Source organism: Adiantum capillus-veneris, chromosome 20 (genome assembly GCF_014529385.1).
Source record: "Adiantum capillus-veneris isolate H3 chromosome 20, ASM1452938v2, whole genome shotgun sequence".
NCBI lineage: Eukaryota > Viridiplantae > Streptophyta > Polypodiopsida > Polypodiales > Pteridaceae > Adiantum > Adiantum capillus-veneris.
In genome coordinates this window covers 80,814,727-80,840,583 of record NC_140950.1, presented here as the reverse complement: position 1 = coordinate 80,840,583, position 25,857 = coordinate 80,814,727, and the positions used below count along the sequence as shown (strand labels likewise).

The 25,857-nt window shown below is 44.0% G+C and overlaps 1 protein-coding gene across 2 annotated transcripts in view; it reads right to left on the bottom strand.

Annotated features, from left to right (window-relative positions):
* VPS34 (vacuolar protein sorting 34) overlaps positions 1-25,857 on the bottom strand; it is a 64,796-nt gene that overhangs the window by 35,611 nt on the left and 3,328 nt on the right. The gene's annotated exons all lie outside the window — the stretch shown is intronic.

Sequence of the window (25,857 nt, the reverse complement as noted above, 5' to 3'; positions counted from 1 at the left end):
CAGAGATCCGAGATCACTGCTTGGAACATAAGTCAGCTTCTATTCAGGAGCTGATGAGTCATGGGAAGCGGGGCTTTGCCATTCACTATGGGAGTCTGACCTACCCCACATATGAGGCCATGACACAACGAGCCGAACAAACTTCTGGGAATGAAAGTAGAAAGAAAAAGAGCAACCCAGAGAAAAAGGATGCACGACCCAAGCTTACTCCTGAGGAGAGAGCTCGCTTCATCAGAGAGGGGAAGTGCTTTGGATGCAGGGAAAATGGACATATCTCTGCAAAGTGCCCTAAAAAGGCACAAAAAGAACAGAATGATAAAGACGACGATAGCCCTGAGAGTTCGAGAGTAGTTGAGGAACGTGGCAGAAAAGGCAGATAGAAAAGCAAAACTGGTACCACATGGCGTGGGACCTGCACCGAATCTAATGAATGAGAGTACAAACTTTGCCACTTTTGGGGCAAAGTGAAGGATCAGGAAGCTCTTTTGAAGGAGCCAAGGCCAACTTCTTTTCACTTGGAATTGGCAGCTCGATTTGGAATTACGCCCGACAGACTGACGCCACAGGCGGAGGTAGTTCAACTGGCACCCGGATGGGATGTTGCCATTACACCGAGCATTGGAAAACTTCGTTTGCAATGACAGGGGTGTTCAGAGCAGCGGAGTGACGTTCTACTCAGGATCCCTAGGTACCACAAGAACTACGCCGTGGTTGACTACCGAGCTGAGAAAGCGACTTTGATAAATGAAGGGCTTAGAGATTGTACTTGATGAACTTCAGTGTCTTACTCATTCTTTTGGGAGAGAGTTGAACGATGGATAAAGGTTCAATATGTTTTGACCTGATCAAAAGTACGCCAAGATTTTTCTCCACCCTCATGCCGATTGCTTTTCAGAGGGCCTGAAGATCAAACCATTGATCTGATACCTGGAAGCATGCCACCGAATCGGCCACCTTACCGTGTGAGCCGAGTACAGAATGAAAAGATTATGAACCCAGTGAAAGACCTCTTGCAAAAGGGTCTTGTCCAGCCTAGTGCTTCACCGTATTGCTCTCCAGTGTTGTTGGTTTTGAAGAAAGACGGATCTTGGAGAATGTGCATCGATTATAGGACTCTCACGAAATCACCATCAAGAACAGATTTCCGATTCCTAGGATCGATGATATACTCAACAGGTTACACGGATCCTCGTGCTTTAGCAGGATTGACTTGAAGAGTGGATATCATTAGATCAGGATAGCGCCCAGAGATGTCTACAAGACAGCTTTTCGGACGACTTTTGGGTTATTTGAGTTTTTGGTGATGCCTTTGGGCTTAACCAATGCTCTTGCGACATTTAACCGGATGATGGACAGGATTTTTTGAGAGTACAGGCTATTTGTTGGCACTTTCTTTGACGATATCATTGTTTTCTCCAAGAATGAGGCAGAACACAGAGATCATCTGCTTCAAGTCTTTCAGGCATTACAAGATCACAAGTTACTGATTAATGCGAAGAAAAGTGAATTTTTCCTACAAGAGATACACTTTTTCGGACATAGTGTGTCAGCAGCAGGAGTGCAAATGCACACTATCCATGATTCGCCCGATTTAAGGAATGTACATGAAGTTAGAAGCTTCTTGGGATTGTGTTCGTACTACATGCGGTTCATACGAAAGTTTGCAGAGGTTGCTTTCCCTTTGCATATTTTGACACAGAAAGGAGTACCTTTCTCGTGGGGACCCACAGAGGTGACTGCCTTTCAGACATTGAAAGAGAAATTGAATACAGGACCACATTTGACTTTGCCGTACTTGCAGAAGTCATTTGAAGTATTTTGTGATACTTGTGGTCGTAGTCTGGGTGCGGTCTTGATGCAAGAAGGCCATGTCATTGCTTACGACAGCCGATTGTTCTCTAGGCCGGAGATGACAGCACAGATATATGAGAAAGAGCTTTTGGCAGTGATCCATGCTCTTACTCAGTGGCGGCACTACCTGCTCGGAGCGGGTTTTACTGTCTTTACAGACCATCAGAGTTTGCGCTATTTCTTGTCACAGAAGCAGCTTTCGGAAAAGCAGATGTGGTGGGCGAACATCTTGTCACAGTTTCACTTCCAGATTGTCCATGAGCAGGGACAGAAGAATGTGGTGGCAGATGCTTTGTCTTGCAAGCCGTTGGATCTGGCTATGTCCGCGATACATCATAGGAGCTTCGAGGATATGGTCGATCAGTATGCCACAGATACAGATTTTGCACACGGATACGGGATGGGGCGACAATAGCTGGATACTCTCTTCGGGAAGGCTACTTGATGAAAAAGACTATGTTGTGCGTTACACAACCGTTGAGGGAAAAGGTTATGACTGAATACCACTGTCCACCTTTTACGAGTCATCGCGGCATTGCTACCACCATGAAGGGAGTAGAGAGATACTTCTTTGGGCCGAGACTCAAAAAGGATGTGAAAGAGTTTGTACGCAATTGCTTAGTATGCCAGAAGGTCAATTTTGACAAGAATAAGGCACAGGGATTGTTAAAGCCTTTACCCATACCCACCTGCCCCTGGAAAAGTATTGAAATGGATTTCATTTTTGATCTCCCGAGAACCCAGAATGATCACGAGGATTTTCCGATTACATGGCGCGTCTGAGACGATTGTCTCTGACAGAGACCCCAGATTTATGAGTTAGTTTTGGAAGGCAATTTGGGAGAACATTGGCACGCAGTTGCAGTTCTCGTCATCGTTCCACTTGCAGACTGAAGGGCAATTTGAGATTGCCAATTCAGTGATTTTAGATTTATTGAAGTCTTGTATCTCGGATCAGAAGACTCAATGGAAAAAGAACTTACCTTTGGTGGAATTTGACTACAATAACACGATACACTCTTCGACGGGGAAGACGCCATGTGAGATTGTTGAAATTGCTCGAAGGTTCCATCCTTCCTGAGCACGAAGATTAGATATTTGAAGCGGATGAATATTCGCGAGATTTGGATACGGCTTTTGCCAAGGTTCGCGAGACTTTGCAGGAGTCTCAAGAACGACAGAAAAAGGCAGCGGATCGCCATCGTCGCGACTTGAAATTGAAGGAGGATGATTGGGTGCTCTTACGTTTTGAGAAGACACGCCTACGAAAGAAAAAGGGAAAGGAGAGGCTTTTTCCAAAGCTTAGTATGCGATACTACGGACCTTTCCAGATCACTGACAAGATAAATGATGTCTCCTTCCGATTGAAACTGCCAGATACTTGGAGGATTCACAATGCATTGCATGTGAGTCTCTTGAAATCTGTTAAGGGTGATGTGCCTGATGATGGGGAGCCTGATGAGCAACCCGAAGTGGAAGAAAACAAGGAGATCCTTGTTCCTGAACAGATTTTGGCACATAACGATACGAAGAACGGTAAAGTCCGAAGGCGGTTCTTGGTTAAGTTCAAGAACTTTCCTGCATTTGATGCGAAGTGGATGGAGGAGGAGGACCTATCAGATACTCCTCGGATTGTGAAACTTTACCTCGATGTTTTGGTTTAGCATAGTCTACTCCAAACGGAACCCAGAATTCAGCTTGGCCGGAGATCTGGTGCAGTGGGATGCACAAGAGGGGAGTCACTCCGCTCCCTTGTCAACAGATGCCTCGATTTTGATACTAGAGTCACTGATGCCTCTTTGAGCTTCAGGGATACTGAGAGCTGAGAGTATTCTGTTGTATGACTTCATGAAATGGAATTCCTGATAATGATACTGAGTTGTTCTCGACTTCTTTTGAGTGCAGGAACTGATAGACGAAATGACTGCAGCATTTTGGTCTGATTGATCTCGAATAGACATGGTTGCAATAGGGGTTAGTCAATCGGACATCGTTGAGGTCCCGATTGGACCTAGATGTGATTGCTAGCTACATTGCCGATAAATCATGGTCTAAGATCCGAATGAATGTTGAATGTCATGTGATGTCCTGTGATGTCTGGAGATGTCGTGTGATGTGACTGTCGATTTTGTACATGTGCTTAGATGTGTGTTCCTAGTACGTAGGTACTAACAGTCAGTGTCTGCTAAGACGGTTTATAGCTTTTGTCTGTTTTGCAGGCGTAATCGCGGTCGATTACAATGCTTTCAAGAGGGTGGTATGTCACAAAGTGATGATGTGGCGGACAGCAGAAACCCTAATTCTGTCAAAAACACTAAAATTCTTGGAAACCCTAATTTTTGCCAGAAACCCTAATTTCCGGAAATCGTGGAGAAAAAAAAAATTAAATGATGAGCGACGCAAATTTTGATTTTTTTTCTTTAAAAAAGACAAAAGACTCTCTAAGAGAGAGAGAGAGAACTGATGTTTTTTTTTTTAAAGCTTTTGGGGCTCTGCTTTTGGGCATCCCTTGTATCTTTAAGTAAATGGTGAGGGCTTCACTTCTCAGAGCATCTGGACGCAGAGTCTGAGAGTGAGACCTTAGCCACTCTCTTGTACTTTGATCTGATTTATATAAAAAGAAATACCGAAAGGGGCGCTAGTCTTTGGGGCCAATATCTCTAGGCACGGAACTCCGTCGGGCCAGTGCAAATCTATTGTGATCTGTGAATTGTTTTGAAGTGGTTATTTGGTGCTGTCGCGGTTGATTCTTGACTTTGAGTGTCCAAGTCTGTTACACAGAAACTGTGTAGCCGATGTCTAGCCGGGAATAAGTCAGCCATACGAGGCAGCCAACAACATTCCTATACTACTCCAAGTTAATCGGTGGGGAAGGATCGTGAAGCGATACGTTCTCTCTGTTGAGTTAATGGCCCTAAATAACCTCTTATGTATACTTTATATACATTTTTATACTTTGTCCAGGTTCACATTCAACCTGGCCACATTTTTATAGTCACTTATAATAAAAGTGGAAAACCCACAACTCAACAAAAGTGAGTTTTCCCAAAACATACGAGCCTCTCTCTCTCTACAAATTTCTTCCTGCACTGACGCTTGGCTACATCCGGCCAAATCCTGCACTCCTTCACCGCGCGCATCTCCCAATAACCTCTGCTTCGCGCTTTCAACTGGTATCAGAGCTCTAGGGTTCAAAATAAGACCTGCGCAGTTTGCTGGACAGCAAGTTAAAATTTGTTCTCCCACGACAATTTTCACTTCCATCGCGAAGCGCCTCGCTTTCGGGGTCAAGGAGGTCACCAAAACAGCCCAAAACAAGTTGTTTTTAGGTCAAAACAGGTGATTTACAGGTTATTACATGTTAAAACAGCACTACGCAGGTGCACCAAATTTGTGGAATCACATGTATTGATGTTTTGTGCAAGGATTTCAGTGATTAAATCGCATATTCAGCTTTAAATTCAGATTTGGACAGTTTCATGTAAAGAAATTGTGGTCTATCGTATGCAAAGTCTTGTGGTTGCTCCTATTTGCTGAAATTTTCAACTTGTTGCATCTCTCTTGTATACACACTTGTGGTTGAGTTAAGATGGCTTCTACCGTATCTGACACTAAAAGTTTAATGGAAATCAAACGGTTCGATGGTCAAAGCTTCGACCTCTGGCAAGAATGTATGCAAGGTATCCTTTTCTTAAAGGATTGTGAAGATGCATTGGAAGAGAATAAGCCGCAAGGTTTGTCTGACAAAGAGTGGACCCGGTTGAATAAGAAGGCTATGGCCTACATCAAAATGGCTATCAATGATGATATTTTGAAGGACATCAAGCGTTTGGACTCTGCTTATGCAATATGGCAAAAGCTAAAGGCCAATTACGAGAACACCACGTCTGTGAACCACGTGCATTTGATGCGAAAGTTGGTGAATAATGCAGCTTGATGACACGAAGTCAGCTTCTAAGCATTGGAGTGTTTTTACAGGTGTGTTGAGTTAGTTGCAAGATAGTGGGCTTCAGCAATTTGATGATAAGCTGAAAGCTATTTTCTTGCTTATGACATTGCCAGATACTTGAGAAACATTGGTTGTCTCCTTCAGTAGCAGTCCCACCCTCACGTATAATGGTGTGAGAGGGTCTATTCTCAATGAAGAGATTAAACACAAGTCTACTGGGGAAGGAGGCAGTTCTGCCTACAATGCAAGAGGTAGAAATCAAAAGCGTGATGCGGGCAACAGGACTCAAAATAGAAGTAAGAGAAAGACAAAGGATAAGAATGTCACTTACTATCAATTTAGCAGAAAAGGTCACAAGAAACCCGATTGCAGGTATTTTAAGAAAGAGCAGGATAGGAAGAAGGAAGCGTAAGAGAAGAAGAAGAAAGATGAGAAGAAAGGGACAAAATCAGCATGTGATTCCTTTAAGGACGCTCAGAATGCAAATGTGTCCTCCAGTGTGGTCATTGAGGAGTTGTCAGACGACGTAAAAATTTTGGTTGCGGCTTCATGCCCCTCATATTTGGTGATAGCTAATGCAGAAGAGACATGCTTATCTCGAAGAAAGATGTCATTGATGCATTGCTTAGTGCTAATGATGGCCTATCCCAGTCTTGGATAGTAGATTCTGGTGCGTTGTAACAAACTGCTGACGTGTCAAAGCCTAAAGAATGGAGCCAACTTACAGATGTGGCCGGGGAGCCTAAACCCTAAGAAGAACAAGTAACAGAAGAAGTGTCACAATGTGATGACGTGGTTGTCCGAGAGCAGAAAACCCTAACCCTAATTTCTGTCAAAAACCCTAATTCTGAAAACCCTAACCCTAAAACTGCAACAGCGTGGCTGATTTCCGAAAATTGTGCTAACATGATGACGTGGCAGGCTGTACGGATTTCCGTGATTTACGCTAGCAACTTTTGGCATTGCTTTTTGGACCAGAAGCTTTTGAGTTTGAAAGCTTTTCATGTAAACTGCTTTTTGAACCAGAAGCTTTTGAGTTTGAAAGCTTTTCATGTAAACTGCTTTTTAGGCCAAGGGCCTTTAAATATGAGGCTAGGGCTCATTCTCTGGGATGCGCAGAGTCTGGAGTACCGGCTTGTACTTTGATGATGCAATATAAAGAAATACCGAAAGGGGCGCCAAGGTTTGGGGCCAATACTCTCTGGGGTGGAATTCCGCCACTCCGTGTCGCGTGTCGTCTCTTTCTCTTTCAGTTCAGTTGATATTGAAGTGTTAAAAGTCTGTTCAGTCTGTTCTTTTCTATTGGCACGTGGTGCCCGCTTTGTGACATGCGTCTTTCCTTGTGACTCCATCTTTGGAGTGTTTTGCTACATATACTGCAGGCAAGTATAGCAAGGTGTACCTTGGTGATAAGTTTGCTTACAATATTGAGGGAATGGGTACTGTGCGTTTGGCTCTTAACAATGGTCAAGAGCTTGTATTGAATGATATCAGGTTTGTACCACGCATTAAGAAAAGTTTGCTATCTGTTGGCCAATTAGATGCACATGGTTTTACTACCATCTTTGTTGGGGGTTCATGGAAGTTGCTTAAGGGCTCTATGCTTGTTGCAAAAGGGTCTAAAAGAGATACTTTGTACTATCTTTGATGTAAAGCTTTGCCTAGCAAGTTTCTTGTTGTTGTTGAAGTTGCTTTACATACAGAATTGTGGCATAAGAGACTTGGCCATATGAGCCAAAGAGGTATTGATGTGCTTTCCTCTCTGAAGAGGATTGATGTAAAAGGCAAAAACTTGGATTCTTGTAACGATTGTCTTTATGGAAAGCAAAAGAAACCTTCTTATTACTCTGGTGTCTCTCGCAAAGCTAATCCTCTTGATCTTATTCACTCTGATGTATGCACTATGCCTGTTAAGTCTTTTGGTGGTGCATTGTATTTTGTTACATTCATTGATGAATGTACTAGGAAAGGATGGGTGCATTTGTTGAAAAGTAAGAGTGAGACTTTTAATGCTTTTAAGAAGTTTCATGCTTTTGTCACTACTCAAAAGAGTGCTAAGCTTAAATGTCTTAGGTCGTCGGACAATGGAGGAGAATATGTATCAGCTGAATTTCAGCGTTTTTGTGATGATAATGGGATTAAAAGGGAGTTGACAACCCCTTATAATCCGTCTTTAAATGGTGTGGCTGAGAGGTACAACCGTACTTTATGTGAGAGAGTACGTTGCATGTTGTCCACCGCTAATCTTTCCCAAGAGTTTTGGGAAGAGGCATTAAAAACTGTAGTTCATATTTGCAATCGCTCTCCGAATAGTATGCTGAAAAATGACATTCCAGAGGAGGTTTGGTATGGCAAACCTGCTTCTTATGATCATTTGAGAGTATTTGGTTGCGAAGCTTTTGTTCATGTACGCAATGACTTGAGAAGAAAGCTTGATTGAAGTCCATTCAAGGAGTCTTCCTAGGTTATGGGGAAGAAGGTGAGATGGCTATAGAGTGTGGTTACCACAACTTAGAAAGGTAATTCGCAGCCGAGATATAGTGTTCAATGAGGCAAAATTGCTTAAGAATGCTACAAAATCTGATGCTAACAAGAAAACAGTCAGATTTCAGCCTTTCGTGCCACCCATTGTTGTAGAGAAAGAGCCTCATGATGCATTACCGCAAGCTGAAATTGATAATCAGCCTGTTAAAGTTAAAACAAAAGAGGTAGGACATGATATTGATGTGCCTAATGAGGATGGACAGCCACCTGAATTGGCTGAAAATGATTTTCAACAGCATGATAGGGCTGAAAATGAGTTGCCTCAAGATGTAGAACCGTTACCTGAGAAAGTAGATCATTGAGTACGCAAGTCAACTCGTTTGAGAAGGCAACCGTAGAGATTTAGTCCCTCTGTGCATCATGTAATGTTAACAGATGAGGGTGAACCTCTTACTTATAAAGAGGCTAAGTCATGTGAGTCAAGCAGTAAGTGGGAGCTTGTCATGCAAGAGGAAATGAAATCCTTGTATGCAAATGATACTTGGGATCTTGTGCCATTGCCTAAAGGGAGAAAGACTCTTCCTAACAAATGGGTGTACAAGATTAAGATTGTGGATGAAAAACCCAAGTACAAGGCAAGATTGGTTGCAAAAGGATATGCACAAAAAGAAGGAATTGGTTTCAAGAAATCTTTTCCCCTTGTTGTAAAGCTTACAACGTTACGTGTCCTTTTTGCTCTCATTACGGTGCTTGATTTCGAATTGAATCAAATGGATGTAAAGACAGCGTTTTTGCATGGTGACATTGAGGATATATACATGAAACAACCTGAGGGTTTTGTAGTTCCTACACGCGAGGAACTAGTATGCACACTGAAAAGGGCTCTGTATGGTTTGAGACACTGCATCACGGAAATGGTATAAGAAGTTTGACACTTTTATGTTGTCTCAAGGCTTTAAACGCAGCCATGCATATCATTGTTTCTATACGAAAAAGGATAAAGATGGTAGTCCCATCATACTTGTTCTATATGTTGATGACATGTTGCTTACTGCTGGGAAACATAGGACTAGTCTTGATGCTCTGAAGCGTAAGCTAAATTCAGCATTTGCTATGAAGGATTTGGGTGATGCAGAGCATATTTTGGGCATGCGTATTAAAAGAGATAGAAAGCTGAAATTGTTGTTTTTATCTCAAGAAAAGTAAATTGCTAAAGTACTTAACAGATTTAATATGGCTAATGCTAAGCCTCTTGGAGTACCTTTACCTCCATACACCAAGCTTAGCAAAGCAGATTGCCCAAAGGATGAGGTGGCATTGAATGCAATGAAGGAAATCCCTTATGCATCAACTTGTGGTTCTCTTATGTATCCTATGGTTGCAACTCGACCCGACATTGCTTATGCAGTGGGAGTTGTTAATCCATACATGTCGAATCCTGACAAAGTGCATTGGGAAGCTGTCAAATGCATTCTGAGATGTTTGCAAGGTACACAATCAAAGTGTATTTGTTATGGTAAAAGTGACTTAAAGTTGCAGGGATATTGTGATGCAGACATGGAAGGTGACATGGATACCAAGAAATCTATCGGTGGATATGTATTTGCTATTGCTGGTGGTGCAGTCTCTTGGTGTTCTAGGTACAAAATTGTGGCACTGAGTACTACTGAGGCTGAATACATTTCAGCCACAGAGGCCTCAAAAGAGGCCATTTGGTTGGGCAGACTTGCAAAAGAACTTGGCATGCTTGCTCATACTCCAGTTTTGGGTTGTGATAGCCAGAGTGCTGTCTATCTAGCCAAAAATGCCATGTTTCATGCGCGGATCAAACACATAGATGTGCGGTACCACTTCATACGACAGGTATTAGAGGATGGTCTAGTCACTTTGACTAAGATCCATACACAAGATAACCCTAAAAATGTTCTCACCAAGAGTCTTGCTAAAGCTCAACACGAGCATTGCATACAGCTGGTGGGAGTTGGTTAACTTAAAGGCGTCATTTATGCCTTTAAGTGGGAGGTTGTTGGGTTAAAGGCCTTAAATAACCCCTTATGTACACTCTATGTATATTTTTATGCTTTGTTCAAGTTCAATGTGAAATTGGCCACATTTTCAAAGTCACTTGTAATAAAAGTGGAAAACCCACAACTCAACACAAGTGAGTTTTCCCAAAATGTACGAGCCTCTCTCTCTGTGCAAATTTCGATCCCTAGAGCTACCCCCTCCTGCACTCACGCCTGGCTACATCTGGCCCAATCTTGCACTCCTTCACCGCGCGTAGCCTCTGCTTCGCGCTTTCACTCTCCGGGCTCAAGACGAGTGCCAATCGGTCTGCAACCTGTCATCTGGAATCTCTCCAGGATAGCATTCGCATACTTCCGCTTAGAAAAGAAGATGTTGTCTGGTGTCTGAAAAATCTGGAATCCAAGAAAATAGTGAAGAAGCCCAAGATCAGTCATCTCGAAACGCGTCTCCATAGCTTTCATGATCAACTTGATCCTGCTGGTCCAAGAGCCTGTGAAAATGAGATCGTCTACATAGACAATCACTATCGCAACCAAAGAGCCATCGGAGACAACATAACAATTGGAATTTGATGAGGTACGCCATAACCCCAGCTTCACGAGAAACTGGTCAAGTGTGAGGTACCACTGTCATCCAGCCTGCTTCAATCCATACAATGTTTTCCACAACTGATAGACCCAATCCTCCTTGCCTAGTATACGAAACAAAGAGGTTGCTCCATATAAACTTCGTTATCCAAATCTCCATTCAGAAACGCACTTTTGACATCCATCCGAAAGATAGACCAACCAAAGTTTGCTGCGAGAGCAAACACTGTGCGTATGATAGTCATGCGAGCGGTGGGAGCAAAGGTCTCGTCAAAGTCGACGCCTGGTCGCTGTGTGAAACCCCGAGCAACAAGTCTCACCTTGTGTTTGTCGAGGGTACCATTGGCCTTGTACTTTGTCTTGAAAATCCATTTCGTAGAAACCACCTTCCGCTTGTTGGGCCTGGGAACCAAAGTCCAGGTTTTATTCTGCTCGCTAGCGTCCATCTCTATCTGCATGGCACACTTCCAGCAATCATGTTGGAGTGCTTCCTCCACCAAGGAATGCTCAACTAGTGAAGCCTAAATCTGAGACATGAGTACGAAGTCCACGAACTCTGGCCATCATAAACTTGCCTGTCCTTGAGGCGTGCAGAACGTCAAGGCTGTCCAGGGTTTGCGGGTCTGGTAACTTCGCTAGAGGAAAAACCGTAGAGTAAAGCCAACCAGGAACTAACTTCTCCTTACGAGGTGGGACCGCCTCCACCGAAGGAGAACCTCAGAACCGTCATCCACATCAGAATCGAAATCTGACATGACATGATCGGGTGAAGTAAGTTGTAACTGGCTGTGGTATAGAGGGAACAAGAACAGGAACAAGGATAGGATAAGGTGTAGGAGGTGGACGAGGAGGAGATAGAGAAGGTATAGGCTTGAATGATGCCCCCTCTGTAGGTGTGTTGAAGAGCTCCATGAAAGCCACATCACGACTAACTGTGGTGGTCTTGGCGTCACGATCGTAAGTCGGTATCCGTCAGACTCTCGTGAATAGCCCAAGAAGATGAGCTTCTTCGCCTTAAAATCTAACTTCTGTTGCTTCTCCTTTGGCACATGGACAAAGGCCAGACACTCAAAAACTCGAAAGTGTGAGACTGAGGGCTTGCGCCCATAGTAAGCCTGATAAGGAGTCATATCCTACAAAGCATGGGTAGGAGAACGGTTCTAGATGTAAACCGCCATGTTGCACGCCTCTACCCAGTAAACACGAGGCAAAGATGTCACAAAGTGATGACGTGGCTACGGACAGTAGAAACCTTAATTTCTGCCAGAAACCCTAAAATTCCTGCAAACCCTAATTTTTGCCAAAAACCCTAATTTCTGGAAATCGCGGAGGCTTTTTTTTTTTTTTTTTTTTTTAAATGATGAGCGACGCAAATTTTGCTTTTTCTCTACAATATGAGAAAGAGAGAGAACTGATGCTTTTTATTTTAAAAGCTTTTGGGGCTCTGCTTTTGGGCATCCCTTGTATCTTTAAATAAGTGGTGAGGGCTTCAATTCTCAGAGCATCTGGACGCAGAGTCTAAGTGAAACCTTAGCCACTCTCTTGTACTTTGATCTGATTAATATAAAAAGAAATACCGAAAGGGGCGCTAGTCTTGGGGCCAATATCTCTAGGCACGGAACTCCGCCGAGCCAGTGTACATCTATTGTGATCTGTGACTTGTTTTGAAGTGGTTATTTGGTGATGTCGCAGTTGATTCTTGACTTGGAGTGTCCAAGTCTATTACAGTGGTATCAGAGCACAGCCGATTTCTCTTCTACGGGAAATCCGATCCCCAATTTCTTTTTCCGTGGCACCTATAGCTTCACGCAAGGATCAGTCGACTCCCTCTGCATCTGGAGATGCGGGCAGGGATCACAACGAAGATTCCGGCAGAGAGTAAGGCCCGCCTTGGCCTACTCATGCGGAGCGGCGAGAGATGGAGCGCCGCCAGTTGATCGGCGATGCAACAAAGATCGTGCTCAATTTTGCCAAGGACCCGAAGATGGCAAAATATATGAACCAGACCTCTTTGGAAGAGATACAGACGGAGTGGCAGAGAAACACAGCACCACTCTCGAAACCCGCTCTCAAGAAACCTTCTGCCTCCAAGAAAATATACGGAGAAGGAACTGGAGAACATGGTTGATGCACGGATTGCTCAGCTTTTTGACGCGCACAAGAAAGCCAAAAAGCACAGCAAAAAGCAGAAGAAAAGCACTGACTTTCCAGGTTATTTGGGTCGTCAGTCAACTTTTGACAAGGCAAAGAAACAGAAGAAGCGTGTCAAGTTTGAAGGCTTACTCAGTTCTTCTTCTTCTTCTGACAGTTCTTCTAGCTCTTCAGACTCGAGCGAAGAATACAGAAAAAAACCAAAAAGCGAAGAAAGACACAAAGCTTCGGAAAGGGCAAGAAAAAGGCAAAAAAGGCTACATCTCGCCCAGAGACTGACAGTTCTACTCAGGACTCGTCTACAGGCAGCTCAGATTCCGATGACGGAAACTTTTATGCGAACAAGAAGAATTTTTACAAAGCTAACCGATATGACTTTCTCAAAGATAAAAGCAAGAAAATACGAGAGTTTAAGGAAGGTGGCCACTCCATCAAGTTTGATACTTTTTCAGGATACTCAGATGCTTCAAAGGCTTTGTCTTTTATACAACAGTTTGACATCGCTTTCGCGGGAGGACGCTATTCAGAGCACTCCAAGATTTGGAGAGCTGCCTCTTACTTTAAGAGGAATGCTCGTACTTGGTGGTCCACGCTTCTTTTAAACAAGACTGCACCAGTTAAATTGCTGAAATTTAAGAAGATTTTTATTTCTTGTTGGTATGACGCAAGAATATGAACGAGATATACGAGCTGCTTGGAACCATCTTCGGACGACCAAGAAAGATACAATCAATGCTTATTGTGAAAGATTCTGGAGCTCTTTTCTACCCGCCTCTTCATTCAAGAAGATCTCTTTCAGAGAACAGATTGAGCGGTTTACCTTGGGTCTACCTACAGAGATCCGAGATCACTGCTTGGAACAGAAGTCAGCTTCTATTCAAGAGTTGATGAGTCATGCGAAGCGGGGCTTTGCCATTCACTCTGGCAGTCTGACCTACCCCACAGATGAGGCCATGACACAACGAGCCGAACAGACTTCTGGGAATGAAAGTAGAAAGAAAAAGAACAACCCAGAGAAAAAGGATGCACGACCCAAGCTTACTCCTAAGGAGAGAGCTCGCTTCATCAGAGAGGGGAAGTGCTTTGGATGCAGGGAACATGGACATATCTCCGCGAAGTGTCCTAAAAAGGCACAAAAAGAACAGAATGATAAAGACGACGATAGGCTTGAAAGTTCGAGAGCAGCTAAGGAACGTGGCAGAAAAGGCAGATAGAAAAGCAAAACTGGTACCACATGGCGTGGAACTTGCAAGTTGCACCCAAGCAAATGAATGAAGGTACAAACTTTGCCGTTCTTTGGGGCAAAGTGAAGGATCAGGAAGCTCTTTTGAAGGAGCCAAGGCCAACTTCTTTTCACTTGGAATTGGCGGCTCGATTTGGAATTACGCCCGACAGACTGACGCCACAGACGGAGGTAGTTCGACTGGCACCCGGATGGGATGTTGCCATTACACCGAGCATTGCAAACTTCGTTTGCAATGACAGGGGTGTTCAGGGCACGCGAGTGACGTTCTACTCAGGATCCCTTGGTACCACAAGAACTACGCCGTGGTTGACTACCGGGCCGAGAAAGCGACTTTGATAAATGAAGGGCTTAGAGATTGTACTTGATCAACTTCAGTTTCTTTTGGGACAGAACTGAACGATGGATAAAGGTTGAATATGTTTTGACCTTATCAAAAGAACGCCAAGATTTTTCTCCACACTCATGCCGATTTCTTTTCAAAGGGCCTGAAGATCAAACCATTGATCTGATACCTGGAAGCACGCCACCGAATCGGCCACCTTATCGTGTGAGCCGAGTACAGAATGAAAAGATTATGAACCCAGTGAAAGACCTCTTGCAAAAGGGTCTTGTCCAACCTAGTACTTCACCGTATTGCTCTCCAGTGTTGTTGGTTTTGAAGAAAGACAGATCTTGGAGAATGTGCATCGATTATAGCACTCTCAACGAAATCACCATCAAGAACAGATTTCCGATTCCTAGGATCGATGATATACTCAACAGGTTACACGGATCCTCGTGCTTTAGCAGGATTGACTTGAAGAGTGGATATCATTAGATCAGGATAGCGCCCAGAGATGTCTACAAGACAGCTTTTCGGACGACTTTTGGGTTATTTGAGTTTTTGGTGATGCCTTTGGGCTTAACCAATGCTCTTGCGACATTTAACCGGATGATGGACAGGATTTTTTGAGAGTACAGGCTATTTGCTGGCACTTTCTTTGACGACATCATTGTTTTCTCCAAGAATGAGGCAGAACACAGAGATCATCTGCTTCAAGTCTTTCAGGCATTACAAGATCACAAGTTACTGATTAATGCGAAGAAAAGTGAATTTTTCCTACCAGAGATACACTTTTTCGGACATAGTGTGTCAGCAACAGGAGTGCAAATGCACACTATCCATGATTCGCCCGATTTGAGGAATGTCCATGAAGTTAGAAGCTTCTTGGGATTGTGTTCGTACTACATGCGGTTCATACAAAAGTTTGCAGAGGTTGCTTTCCCTTTCCATATTTTGACACAGAGAGGAGTACCTTTCTCGTGGGGACCCACAGAGGTGACTGCCTTTCAGACATTGAAAGAGAAATTGACTACAGGTCCACATTTGACTTTGCCGCACTTGCAAAAGTCATTTGAAGTATTTTGTGATGCTTGTGGTCGTAGTCTGGGTGCGGTCTTGATGCAAGAAGGCCATGTCATTGCTTACGAGAGCCGATTGTTCTCTAGGCCGAAGATGACAGCACAGATATATGAGAAAGAGCTTTTGGCAGTGATCCATGCTCTTACTCAGTGGCGGCACTACCTACTCGGAGCGGGTTTTACTGTCTTTACAGACCATCAGAGTTTGCGCTACTTCTTGTCACAGAAGCAGCTTTCGGAAAAGCAGATGTGGTGGGCGAACATCTTGTCACAGTTTCACTTCCAGATTGTCCATGAGCAGGGACAGAAGAATGTGGTGGCAGATGCTTTGTCTTGCAAGCCGTTGGATCTGGCTATGTCCGCGATACATCATAGGAGCTTCGAGGATATGGTCGATCAGTATGCCACAGATACAGATTTTGCACACGGATACGGGATGGGGCGACAATAGCTGGATACTCTCTTCGGGAAGGCTACTTGATGAAAAAGACTATGTTGTGCGTTACACAACCGTTGAGGGAAAAGGTTATGACTGAATACCACTGTCCACCTTTTACGAGTCATCGCGGCATTGCTACCACCATGAAGGGAGTAGAGAGATACTTCTTTGGGCCGAGACTCAAAAAGGATGTGAAAGAGTTTGTACGCAATTGCTTAGTATGCCAGAAGGTCAATTTTGACAAGAATAAGGCACAGGGATTGTTAAAGCCTTTACCCATACCCACCTGCCCCTGGAAAAGTATTGAAATGGATTTCATTTTTGATCTCTCGAGAACCCAGAATGATCACGAGGATTTTTCGATTACATGGCGCGTCTGAGACGATTGTCTCCGATAGAGACCCCAGATTTATGAGTTAGTTTTGGAAGGCAATTTGGGAGAACATTGGCACGCAGTTGCAGTTCTCGTCATCGTTCCACTTGCAGACTGAAGGGCAATTTGAGATTGCCAATTCAGTGATTTTAGATTTATTGAAGTCTTGTATCTCGGATCAGAAGACTCAATGGAAAAAGAACTTACCTTTGGTGGAATTTGCCTACAATAACACGATACACTCTTCGACGGGGAAGACGCCATGTGAGATTGTTGAAATTGCTCGAAGGTTCCATCCTTCCTGAGCACGAAGATTAGATATTTGCAGCGAATGAATATTCGCGAGATTTGGATACGGCTTTTGCCAAGGTTCGCGAGACTTTGCAGGAGTCTCAAGAACGACAGAAAAAGGCAGCGGATCGCCATCGTCGCAACTTGAAATTGAAGGAGGATGATTGGGTGCTCTTACGTTTTGAGAAGACATGCCTACGAAAGAAAAAGGGAAAGGAGAGGCTTTTTCCAAAGCTTAGTATGCGATACTACGGACCTTTCCAGATCACTGACAAGATAAACGATGTCTCCTTCCGATTGAAACTGCCAGATACTTGGAGGATTCACAATGCATTGCATGTGAGTCTCTTGAAATCTGTTAAGGGTGATGTGCCTGATGATGGGGAGCCTGATGAGCAACCCGAAGTGGAAGAAAACAAGGAGATCCTTGTTCCTGAACAGATTTTGGCACATAACGATACGAAGAACGGTAAAGTCCGAAGGCGGTTCTTGGTTAAGTTCAAGAACTTTCCTGCATTTGATGCGAAGTGGATGGAGGAGGAGGACCTAGCAGATACTCCTCGGATTGTGAAACTTTACCTCGATGTTTTGGTTTAGCATAGTCTACTCCAAACGGAACCCAGAATTCAGCTTGGCCGGAATAGACATGGTTGCAATAGGGGTTAGTCAATCGGACATCGTTGAGGTCCCGATTGGACCTAGATGTGATTGCTAGCTACATTACCGATAAATCATGGTCTAAGATCCGAATGAATGTTGAACGTCATTTGATGTCATGTGATGTCCTGTGATGTCTGGTGATGTCGTGTGATGTGACTGTTGATTTTGTACATGTGCTTAGATGTGTGTTCCTAGTACGTAGGTACTAACAGTCAGTGTCTGCTAAGACGGTTTATGGCTTTTGTCTGTTTTGCAGGCGTAATCGCAGTCGATTACAATGCTTTCAAGAAGGGGAATATGTCACAAAGTGATGACGTGGCTACGGACAGCAGAAACCTTAATTTCTGCCAGAAACCCTAAAATTCCTACAAACCCTAATTTCCGAAAATCGCGGAGGCTTTTTTTTTTTTTTTTAATAATGATGAGCGACGCAAATTTTGCTTTTTCTCTACAATATGAGAAAGAGAGAGAGAACTGATGCTTTTTATTTTAAAAGCTTTTGGGGCTCTGCTTTTGGGCATCCCTTGTATCTTTAAGTAAGTGGTGAGGGCTTCACTTCTCAGAGCATCTGGACGCAGAGTCTGAGAGTGAAACCTTAGCCACTCTCTTGTACTTTGATCTGATTTATATAAAAAGAAATACCGAAAGGGGCGCTAGTCTTTGGGGCCAATATCTCTAGGCACGGAACTCCGTTTGGCCAGTGTACATCTATTGTGATCTGTGACTTGTTTTGAAGTGGTTATTTGGTGTTGTCGCAGTTGATTCTTGACTTGGAGTGTCCAAGTCTGTTACAAAGAAGCATGCGCAAGCATCGCACGAGCCATCTCCATGATAGTCCGGTTCTTCCGCTCAACAACTCCGTTCTCGGAAGGAGTATAAGGAGTAGTCAGCTGGCGTTGGATGCTCTTTGACTTGCACCACTATGCAAAGTCCTTCAAGGTGAACTCACCCCCTCTATCTAAGCGTATACATTGACATGCAAGTCCTTCTCCTTTTCAACCATCTTTTTCCAATTTCGACGAAATTGAAAGCTGTCGACATCGTCGACAAGTCCAAGCATTGTAGAGATTTGTGCAAGTAATAGTAGTTGCTCTCGCCATAGAGAGTGGGGCCTTTGGAGGAATACCACAACTTCCCGGTGTCGTATTCTCTTCTCTCTCTATCTCTCAGTCTCAGCACCTTCATTCACAATGTCCATTCACTTTGTTTGTGTCCATTGCACTCTCTCACTAAAGGCACGGAAGGCTCTACCTTTCGTAAGTAAAAGGAACCTTGAGCACAATTCGGAGCACTCATCTTGAGCAAAGTTCAACATTCATTTCCGCTACACCAACATCTCTTCTCTCTCTATCTCTCACTCTCAGCACCTTCATTCACAGTGTTCACCACTTTGTTTGTGTTCATTGCACTCTCTCACTAAAGGAACGGAAGGCTCTCTCTTCCGTAAGTAAAAGGAACCCTTGAGCACAGTTCGGAGCACTCATCTTTAGCAAAGTTCAACATTCACTTCTGCTGCACCTTACAATGAGAGAGCTAAACCATGACTGTTGGGGAGTCATGTGAGTGGTGGCTCCACTGTCAACAACCCAAGTACCTAACTATGATGTAGCAAGAGCGTGGTCCGTCGTCGCGACAAGAGCGATCCCCGCCGTCTCGTGAGAGGCTACTACTGCAGTCGAGGCTGTCTGTTTCTCCCTGTTGGCCTCGTCTCGCTTCTTCTTTCTGCATTCTGATTCTATGTGCCCTTTCTTGTGGCAATGCTAACATTCAATGTCCTTGTTCTTCTCCTTCTTCTTACCTTTACCTTTCTTGTTAAGCTCCTTCTGCATCAACAGCACCTCCGGCTCGGAATGCGGAGTGCCCCTCAATCTGTCTAAGGGAAGGGAGAATCTCGTCCCAAGTGGGAAAAGAGGTATGTCCAGACGTGAGCAAACTTTGAATATAGGGATCAAAGCGTGGGGGAAGCTTGAACAGTAAGAGGCCAGCCATGTGTGCGAGGTGATGTCGCCTCCGGCAGAGACAAGGTCGTCCCAAAGTTCCAGCATGCGGCGGGTCAACCCATCAAGTGAGTTGAAATCCTTGAACTGGAGGTTATACAACTCCCGTTCAAGTGTGATATGTCTGGCAAACGAGGTCTCCTCAAACTGGTCAAGAATTCGTCTCCACAATGGATGTGCATGCTCCTCCTTGGAAACTTTCTTCATGATGCGGTCCGAGAGGTTCATCATAAGAAAGGTGAAGACTCGTATGTCCCGATCCACCCACTCGTCCATCTGGGCCTGAGTGGCAGTGGGAAGGGAAGGCTGAGTAGCCAAATGGGTGAAATCATTCAACCATTCCCAGAGTCGATGGTAGGCAATAATTGTGCGGACTCGTGTCCTCCACACAGAATAGTTGTGTAAATCCAACTTCTTCTCCTCAACAAGCTGGGTGAGGGCATAATTTTTGGATGTAGCGTTAGCAAATGCCAACATAGTCACAGAAGTGGAAGTGACCGTAGTCACAGAAGACGTAGTGGCCCCCTTCTGGGACTGCTGTTGTTGTCCCTTCTGCTTCGGGGTCGACATGTCGCGTGCTCAGAGAGAAGTCCCAAAGGTAGATCGATAAGATCTCAAGTCGTCGATGAAGGTACTGTTCCCAAGGCTATAGCAGTCCAAGATAACCGCACGGACAACCACCGGATGGTGTCCTGACGAGCAAAGGATGGTTCAACCGCACAAGAGGTAAAAATTCACCGTGCTGTCCGCCCAAAAAACGCTACAAAGGGTGCTGAAAACGCTGCTGTAATAGAGATTTCAGCGTGCCTGTACGCCACAGGTCGATGCGGGAGCAAGTGGCGGTGCGGGAGCATCGCAGAGTGTCACAGGAGAGGGTTCTCGCACTTTTCAGCCGTTGAGGGGCTGAAAACAGAGAAAAAACAGCAAGTAATAACTTTTAAGTACCAAAAATGGTGCCGATTGGGTGTAGATACATGTCCAAGGTGTAGATCTACAAGCTCCAGGCAGTGTAGAAGATTGCCGCTCTCGTAGGTGCACAAGATCAGTGTTTTGTGAAAAATGCCGCAAATCACCAAAAAACGCAGCAAGATCTGCAAAACGCAGATCTGTCCAAAAACGCAAGGGTTTGCAAAAACGCCATCAGATTTTTGGTGCCGGTTTTGGTGTGATTCTGCTGCAGGAGAGAAGCGCTAGGGAGAGGGATGCAGATCTAGGCTACAGATGCAAAAACGATGCTGTTCTTGCAGAAAACGCTAGGGCTGAAAGATCAGCGTTTTTGAAATCCGCAGTGATGGAAACCGGCAGAAGTTCTAGCGCTAGCCTCCGGAGGAAAGATCGGTGCAGATTCTCCGTTCCTTGGTGACTGATACCATGTGAGAGTGAGCAGCAGAAAGGGTGTGAGCCACGCACGCCAAAAACGTTGGGGGAGAGAGAGAGAGAGAGAGAGAGAGAGAGAGAGAGAGAGAGAGAGAGAGAGAGAGAGAACACAAGTGCTCTGCAAATGATGCTCTCTATACACAATGTGTACGACTACAAGACCTAAGCATTCTATTTATAGAATCTTAGGTTGAGGTAGGGCAAAAATGTGTAACTGGTGCAAAAAACATAAAAGCCCAAAAATGGCTAAAAATGTGTGCACCCAGCCAGGCTCAGAAAATGACCGGCCGGACATGTGCTAAAATTGTCCGCCCAAGCAATCTACATGATGTGCGATGGGTGGCCAACCCGGAACAATCACTAGCCGTATAAAATGGCGAAGCAACGATGGTGTAACTCTAACAATGAGATGGCTACACAGGGATCTAGGTGCATCAAGACTTCTTGACGTATGAGATGACCAGATGATTGAAACACTCTATTCAGGATAAACTAAGTCTGTGAATGAAGAACTTTGAAATAGGAATTTCCGAAGATGATTCTGATTTATGTATGAGATTAATGTTGTTTGGAAGAACTTGCTAGTTGTGTGCAGATAACATGTGAAATCGATGATGATGAATGCAATGGGGAGCAATGATCGCTCAAGAATAAATCCGATAAGTATCATGATTTTTTAATCGAACTAATATGGAAGAACCTTCTATTTGTGAACAGACAATAGGATTGAAAATGAGATGATGATGATTCGCGAGCTGTCAACCTGATAACGAATCATGGATCACGACTGATTCAATCAATGAATGATTAAACCACTTTGTTCAATATGAACTTGGTGATGGATTGGGACTCCCGAAAAAGATTTCTCGCACATGACACTACTTGAGGCGACATTCTCGCATACGATAGTGCTTGCAACGCACGATTCTCGCACAGGAAAGTGCTTGAGTTGAAAATCTCTATAGAAATGATCGCAATATAGGATTAGTTAATCCAACATCAGTGAGGTCCAAGATGGATCTAGATGCGATTACTAAATACGTTGCCGGTAATCATGGTCTGTCATGGCTCTGTGACATGCTTCATCGACCTCCAAAGCCAATTTTGTACATATCTCTAGAAAGGAGTGTCTAGAATCCTAGGAGGATTAGTACTGGCAATTTTGTGAGCTTGCTTGCAGGAGTTGCATGTCTAGACGAGCCCATTAGATTAGGCTTTCCAATTTTGGAACCCTCTTGCAAAAATGGTTTGTACACACGTTTTGACAAATGTTCTTACACTTCAATGCGCATCTAGAGAGAATGTGTCCGTCCAGTTCTTTCGTCAAATGGTTCACAGATCAGTGAGTTGTCACCTAAAACTCACATTTGCACATTTTCCCAACCCGGCACCTTTCCCAACTTAGCACCTAAAAACTCGGTATAAAGGAACCAGCACGCATAGCGTTTTCCATCAGTTTGAAGCGCTAGTAGAATACCCAGAGTTTTTGCTTTCAACAATGCCTTGGTGAGTTTGCAAGCACATCGCTGGATCAGCCCTACATCCCAACTTTTTGAGGTTTTGGCTCTTCTTCCTCATTGGAAAAGCCTCTCGTTTGCTAACGCAAATTCCCTATTGCAGCCCAAAAGTTTCGACAGGCCCTTGGCCATTCCCTCGACGCATCGAGTGCTCCCATCATTGTCCATTATTTGCTCCATCATCAGCTGCATTTTCAGCCCTGCTTAATGCATCAAATCTGCTGCGTTTTTTCAGCGAACCATCAGCGCTTGGGAACACAAATCAGCCCTAGATCTACCCCTTGGCAGCCATTTGCAACCCCTCATCGAAACAACATCAAAGTAGCGCCAGAGGTGCTTCATTTTGAAGAGAAACTGTGGTGATATTCCCCGTTCAAGTCAGTAGAGTCTACAATTGAGGTATTGCATGTGTGTACATTCCATTTACAAATCAAAAGCAAATACCACATCGGCAATGGTGCGGGGGTTCATCGAGTGTCATTCTCTTTCGCTCTCTCTCTACACATCTCTACCTCTCGTTCTCTCTCTAAATGGAACCATCATTCGTACTAAGTAGCCCACATTCAAGCAAGGAACGAAGATTTGTGGAAGTGAAGAGTCTATATCTTGTCAACCATTTCAATTCTCTTGCACCTGACAAAGATAGGAGTTAGCTTGTCCCCATGCACATAGAGTTAGATGTGCATGTGACAGCCTCTTATTTGTAGTTCATCAACTTATTAATGAGCGACATATTAGATCATTTTATTAAGTCGTGGGCGCTTAATCACCCAGACTTTTGCACCTATATGGGAGCCCCTAGGGGCATGGTTATAGGGAATGGCAATTTTCAAGTCTCCGTTCCCTGTTCCCATTTTAGGTTCCCGTTCCGTGTTTCAGACTCAGTATGCGTAACAGGGAATAGCATTTCATGCCCGTTGCCATTCCGCGTTCCCCGATTCAATCTTCCGTTCCTGGTAACTATGCCTAGGGGTCACCTCTCCAAACATCCAATAGCTTCAGCATTTTTCGACCATCAACCCATTGCCAGCTCTAGTAGTAAGATCAGCCCAATTTTTTCAGATTCAGCCCTAGCCGCATCGTCAAATCGCAGTTCCAAACCAAATCAGCCCTAGCGTTTTCAATTTCCAACCCTTAGCTCTCAGATACAAGCATCTACCACAAGATCCCATCGGCATCTCAACATCTAGGACCATTGTATCAGCATTTATGCAATCTAAAGCAAATACCCCGAAGGGGGCCCTTGGAAGGGGTTTGGGATGACCCCATCTGGTGTTAAAGTCTTCTTTCTCTCTCTTCACTCACAGTATCATTCACTTTTCTATCTTTAGACTTTGCACATCTCTCATAAAGTAAAAGGAACTCTCGTTCAATAAAAGGAACCTTGAGTACGCTCTGAAACTCATCCTGAGCATTTACCCTAAATCACTTCCGCTGCACATTACAAATAGGTAGAATCAAGAATTCTCACTTCCACAATCCCTTGTTCCATCCTTTCGTTAATGAATGCAACTTTGTGTTATTGATTGACCCTTTTAGTTATTTAAGAGAGTTTCAAAGAGATAAGGTAGACATGTAGAGAGATAGAGAGAGGAGAAAGACACACTGATGAGTCCCAACCAACCCTCTCAAGGGCCCCCCACATTGTTATCCATGGGGTAGTTGCTTTAGATTGCGTAAATGGAATGTACACCAATGCAAAACTCGACTCGACTCAAGTGGATGATGTAGCCATAATAACTCTTCAAGATGAAGCACCTCCAATAGAAGTCCTCGCTAAGCGAGACAAGCGGCGGCCATCTATCATTCTATGATCGTGGCCTTACCAAGAAACCCTAACCCTAAAAGCGTCACATCATGGGTTGAGCAATGTTTTGGACTAGAGACATAGAGGAAAAAGTTATAAACTAAGACAAGAATCCAATAGAAAGAACTTCTAAAGTGAGGCAAATTTCCAAAATTTGACAGTGCGACCTTCACTTTGCTGCTTGTACAAACTCAAATTGAAAGATCATCACCTTGATTCTGGACACACTACCCAAAATAATATGTGCGAACAACTAACAGCTCTCTCTTATTTGCACACCTTCTAGAAATGCACAAGAGTTTAGACAGAGGCTCAGATTGCAAGACCACAAATTGCAAACTTAGTAAGTTTATAACTGTTGCCAAATTGGCTTTATCTTACAGAAAAATAATTCTAAATGAATTATTGGATTTATAAGTGAGAGGGTTTTCTCGCTTGGAACACCAAGGAAAAATAATTCTAAATGAATTATTGGAATTTTAAGTGAGAGGGTTTTTCTCACTGGAGACATCCGAGTACAAAATATTCCTAGTGCATCATTTAGAGTAATGACGGGAGCACTATGAAAGGGAATATCTGTAAGGCCACCAGGAACGGGTACTTCTGATGCGTCACATCGGATGGGTGACAAGGAGCATCGGAAAGAAGTATCCGACCCTCCGGGAACGGACATCTCTGATGTGTCATAGGATGGGTGACATAGAGCATCGTAAAGGAGATTGTACCGTAAGTTCGGTAGGAAAGGACTAGGTGATGGGTATTCCTGATGCGTCACAAGGTGGGTGACGGGTGCATCGGAAAGGGAATATCCATAGTCGGGAGGAAATTCCGAACTATGTTAGAATTATGCACAAGGAAAAGCAAGCACTTGAATGAAGATGGGTTCAAAGGAAACTTTGAGGAAAAACAGATGCTTTCTGAGAAAGCGGGATTGCTTTTCGGGAAAGCAGATGCTTTCCCGCGAGGAAGTCTATGTCTGCATTGCAACTATGCATGTGATTGCATCCAGGGACACCTGGGAAGTGCTGTGAAAGCATTGTTTTTAACTTATAAGGTTTTATTGAGTTTTTGGGCAGGTTCAGACTATTTTTAAAATACGCCGGCCGCCCACTTAATAAGTGGGTAGCCATCTGATAAATAAGGCAACAGATCAGCCAGGGTTTTCTCTCTCTCTTTTTCTGGCAGAACGGGAAAAAAAAATGAAAAAAAATATTTAACCAAAAAAAAAAAAAAAAACGGCCGCGATCTCTACGCAAGCAGCTATTCGTGCCCGTGGCTAGGAGCTATAAAAGCATCACATGCCCTCACTCAGAGAGGAGGACCAATCTTTGCAAGGAGGAGATGCTACTGCAGATTTCAGCCGTAAAGAAGACGTTGCCAGTGATGCCCATGGCTGCCCCAAGTGTACAAGATGTCGCCAAGACCCAGTGCGCGAGTTCCCTCGCGAAGAAGTGCCTACGAAGCGTGTTTCCATCGCGACAAGTTGCTGTTTTTCTCTGTTTTCAGCCCATAAACGTCGTAGACGGGGCTGATTTACGAGAAGGAACCCGAGAACACACCTCTTTTGTGTGTAGGATTGGAAGAGAGAATTTTTCTATGTAAAGATCTCTTCCGGGGAATTGCTTTTCGAGAACGGAGTTGCGTTTCGAGCGTCGAGACTTTGAAGGTAACGTTTTTCATGTTATGATCTTTGAGTATT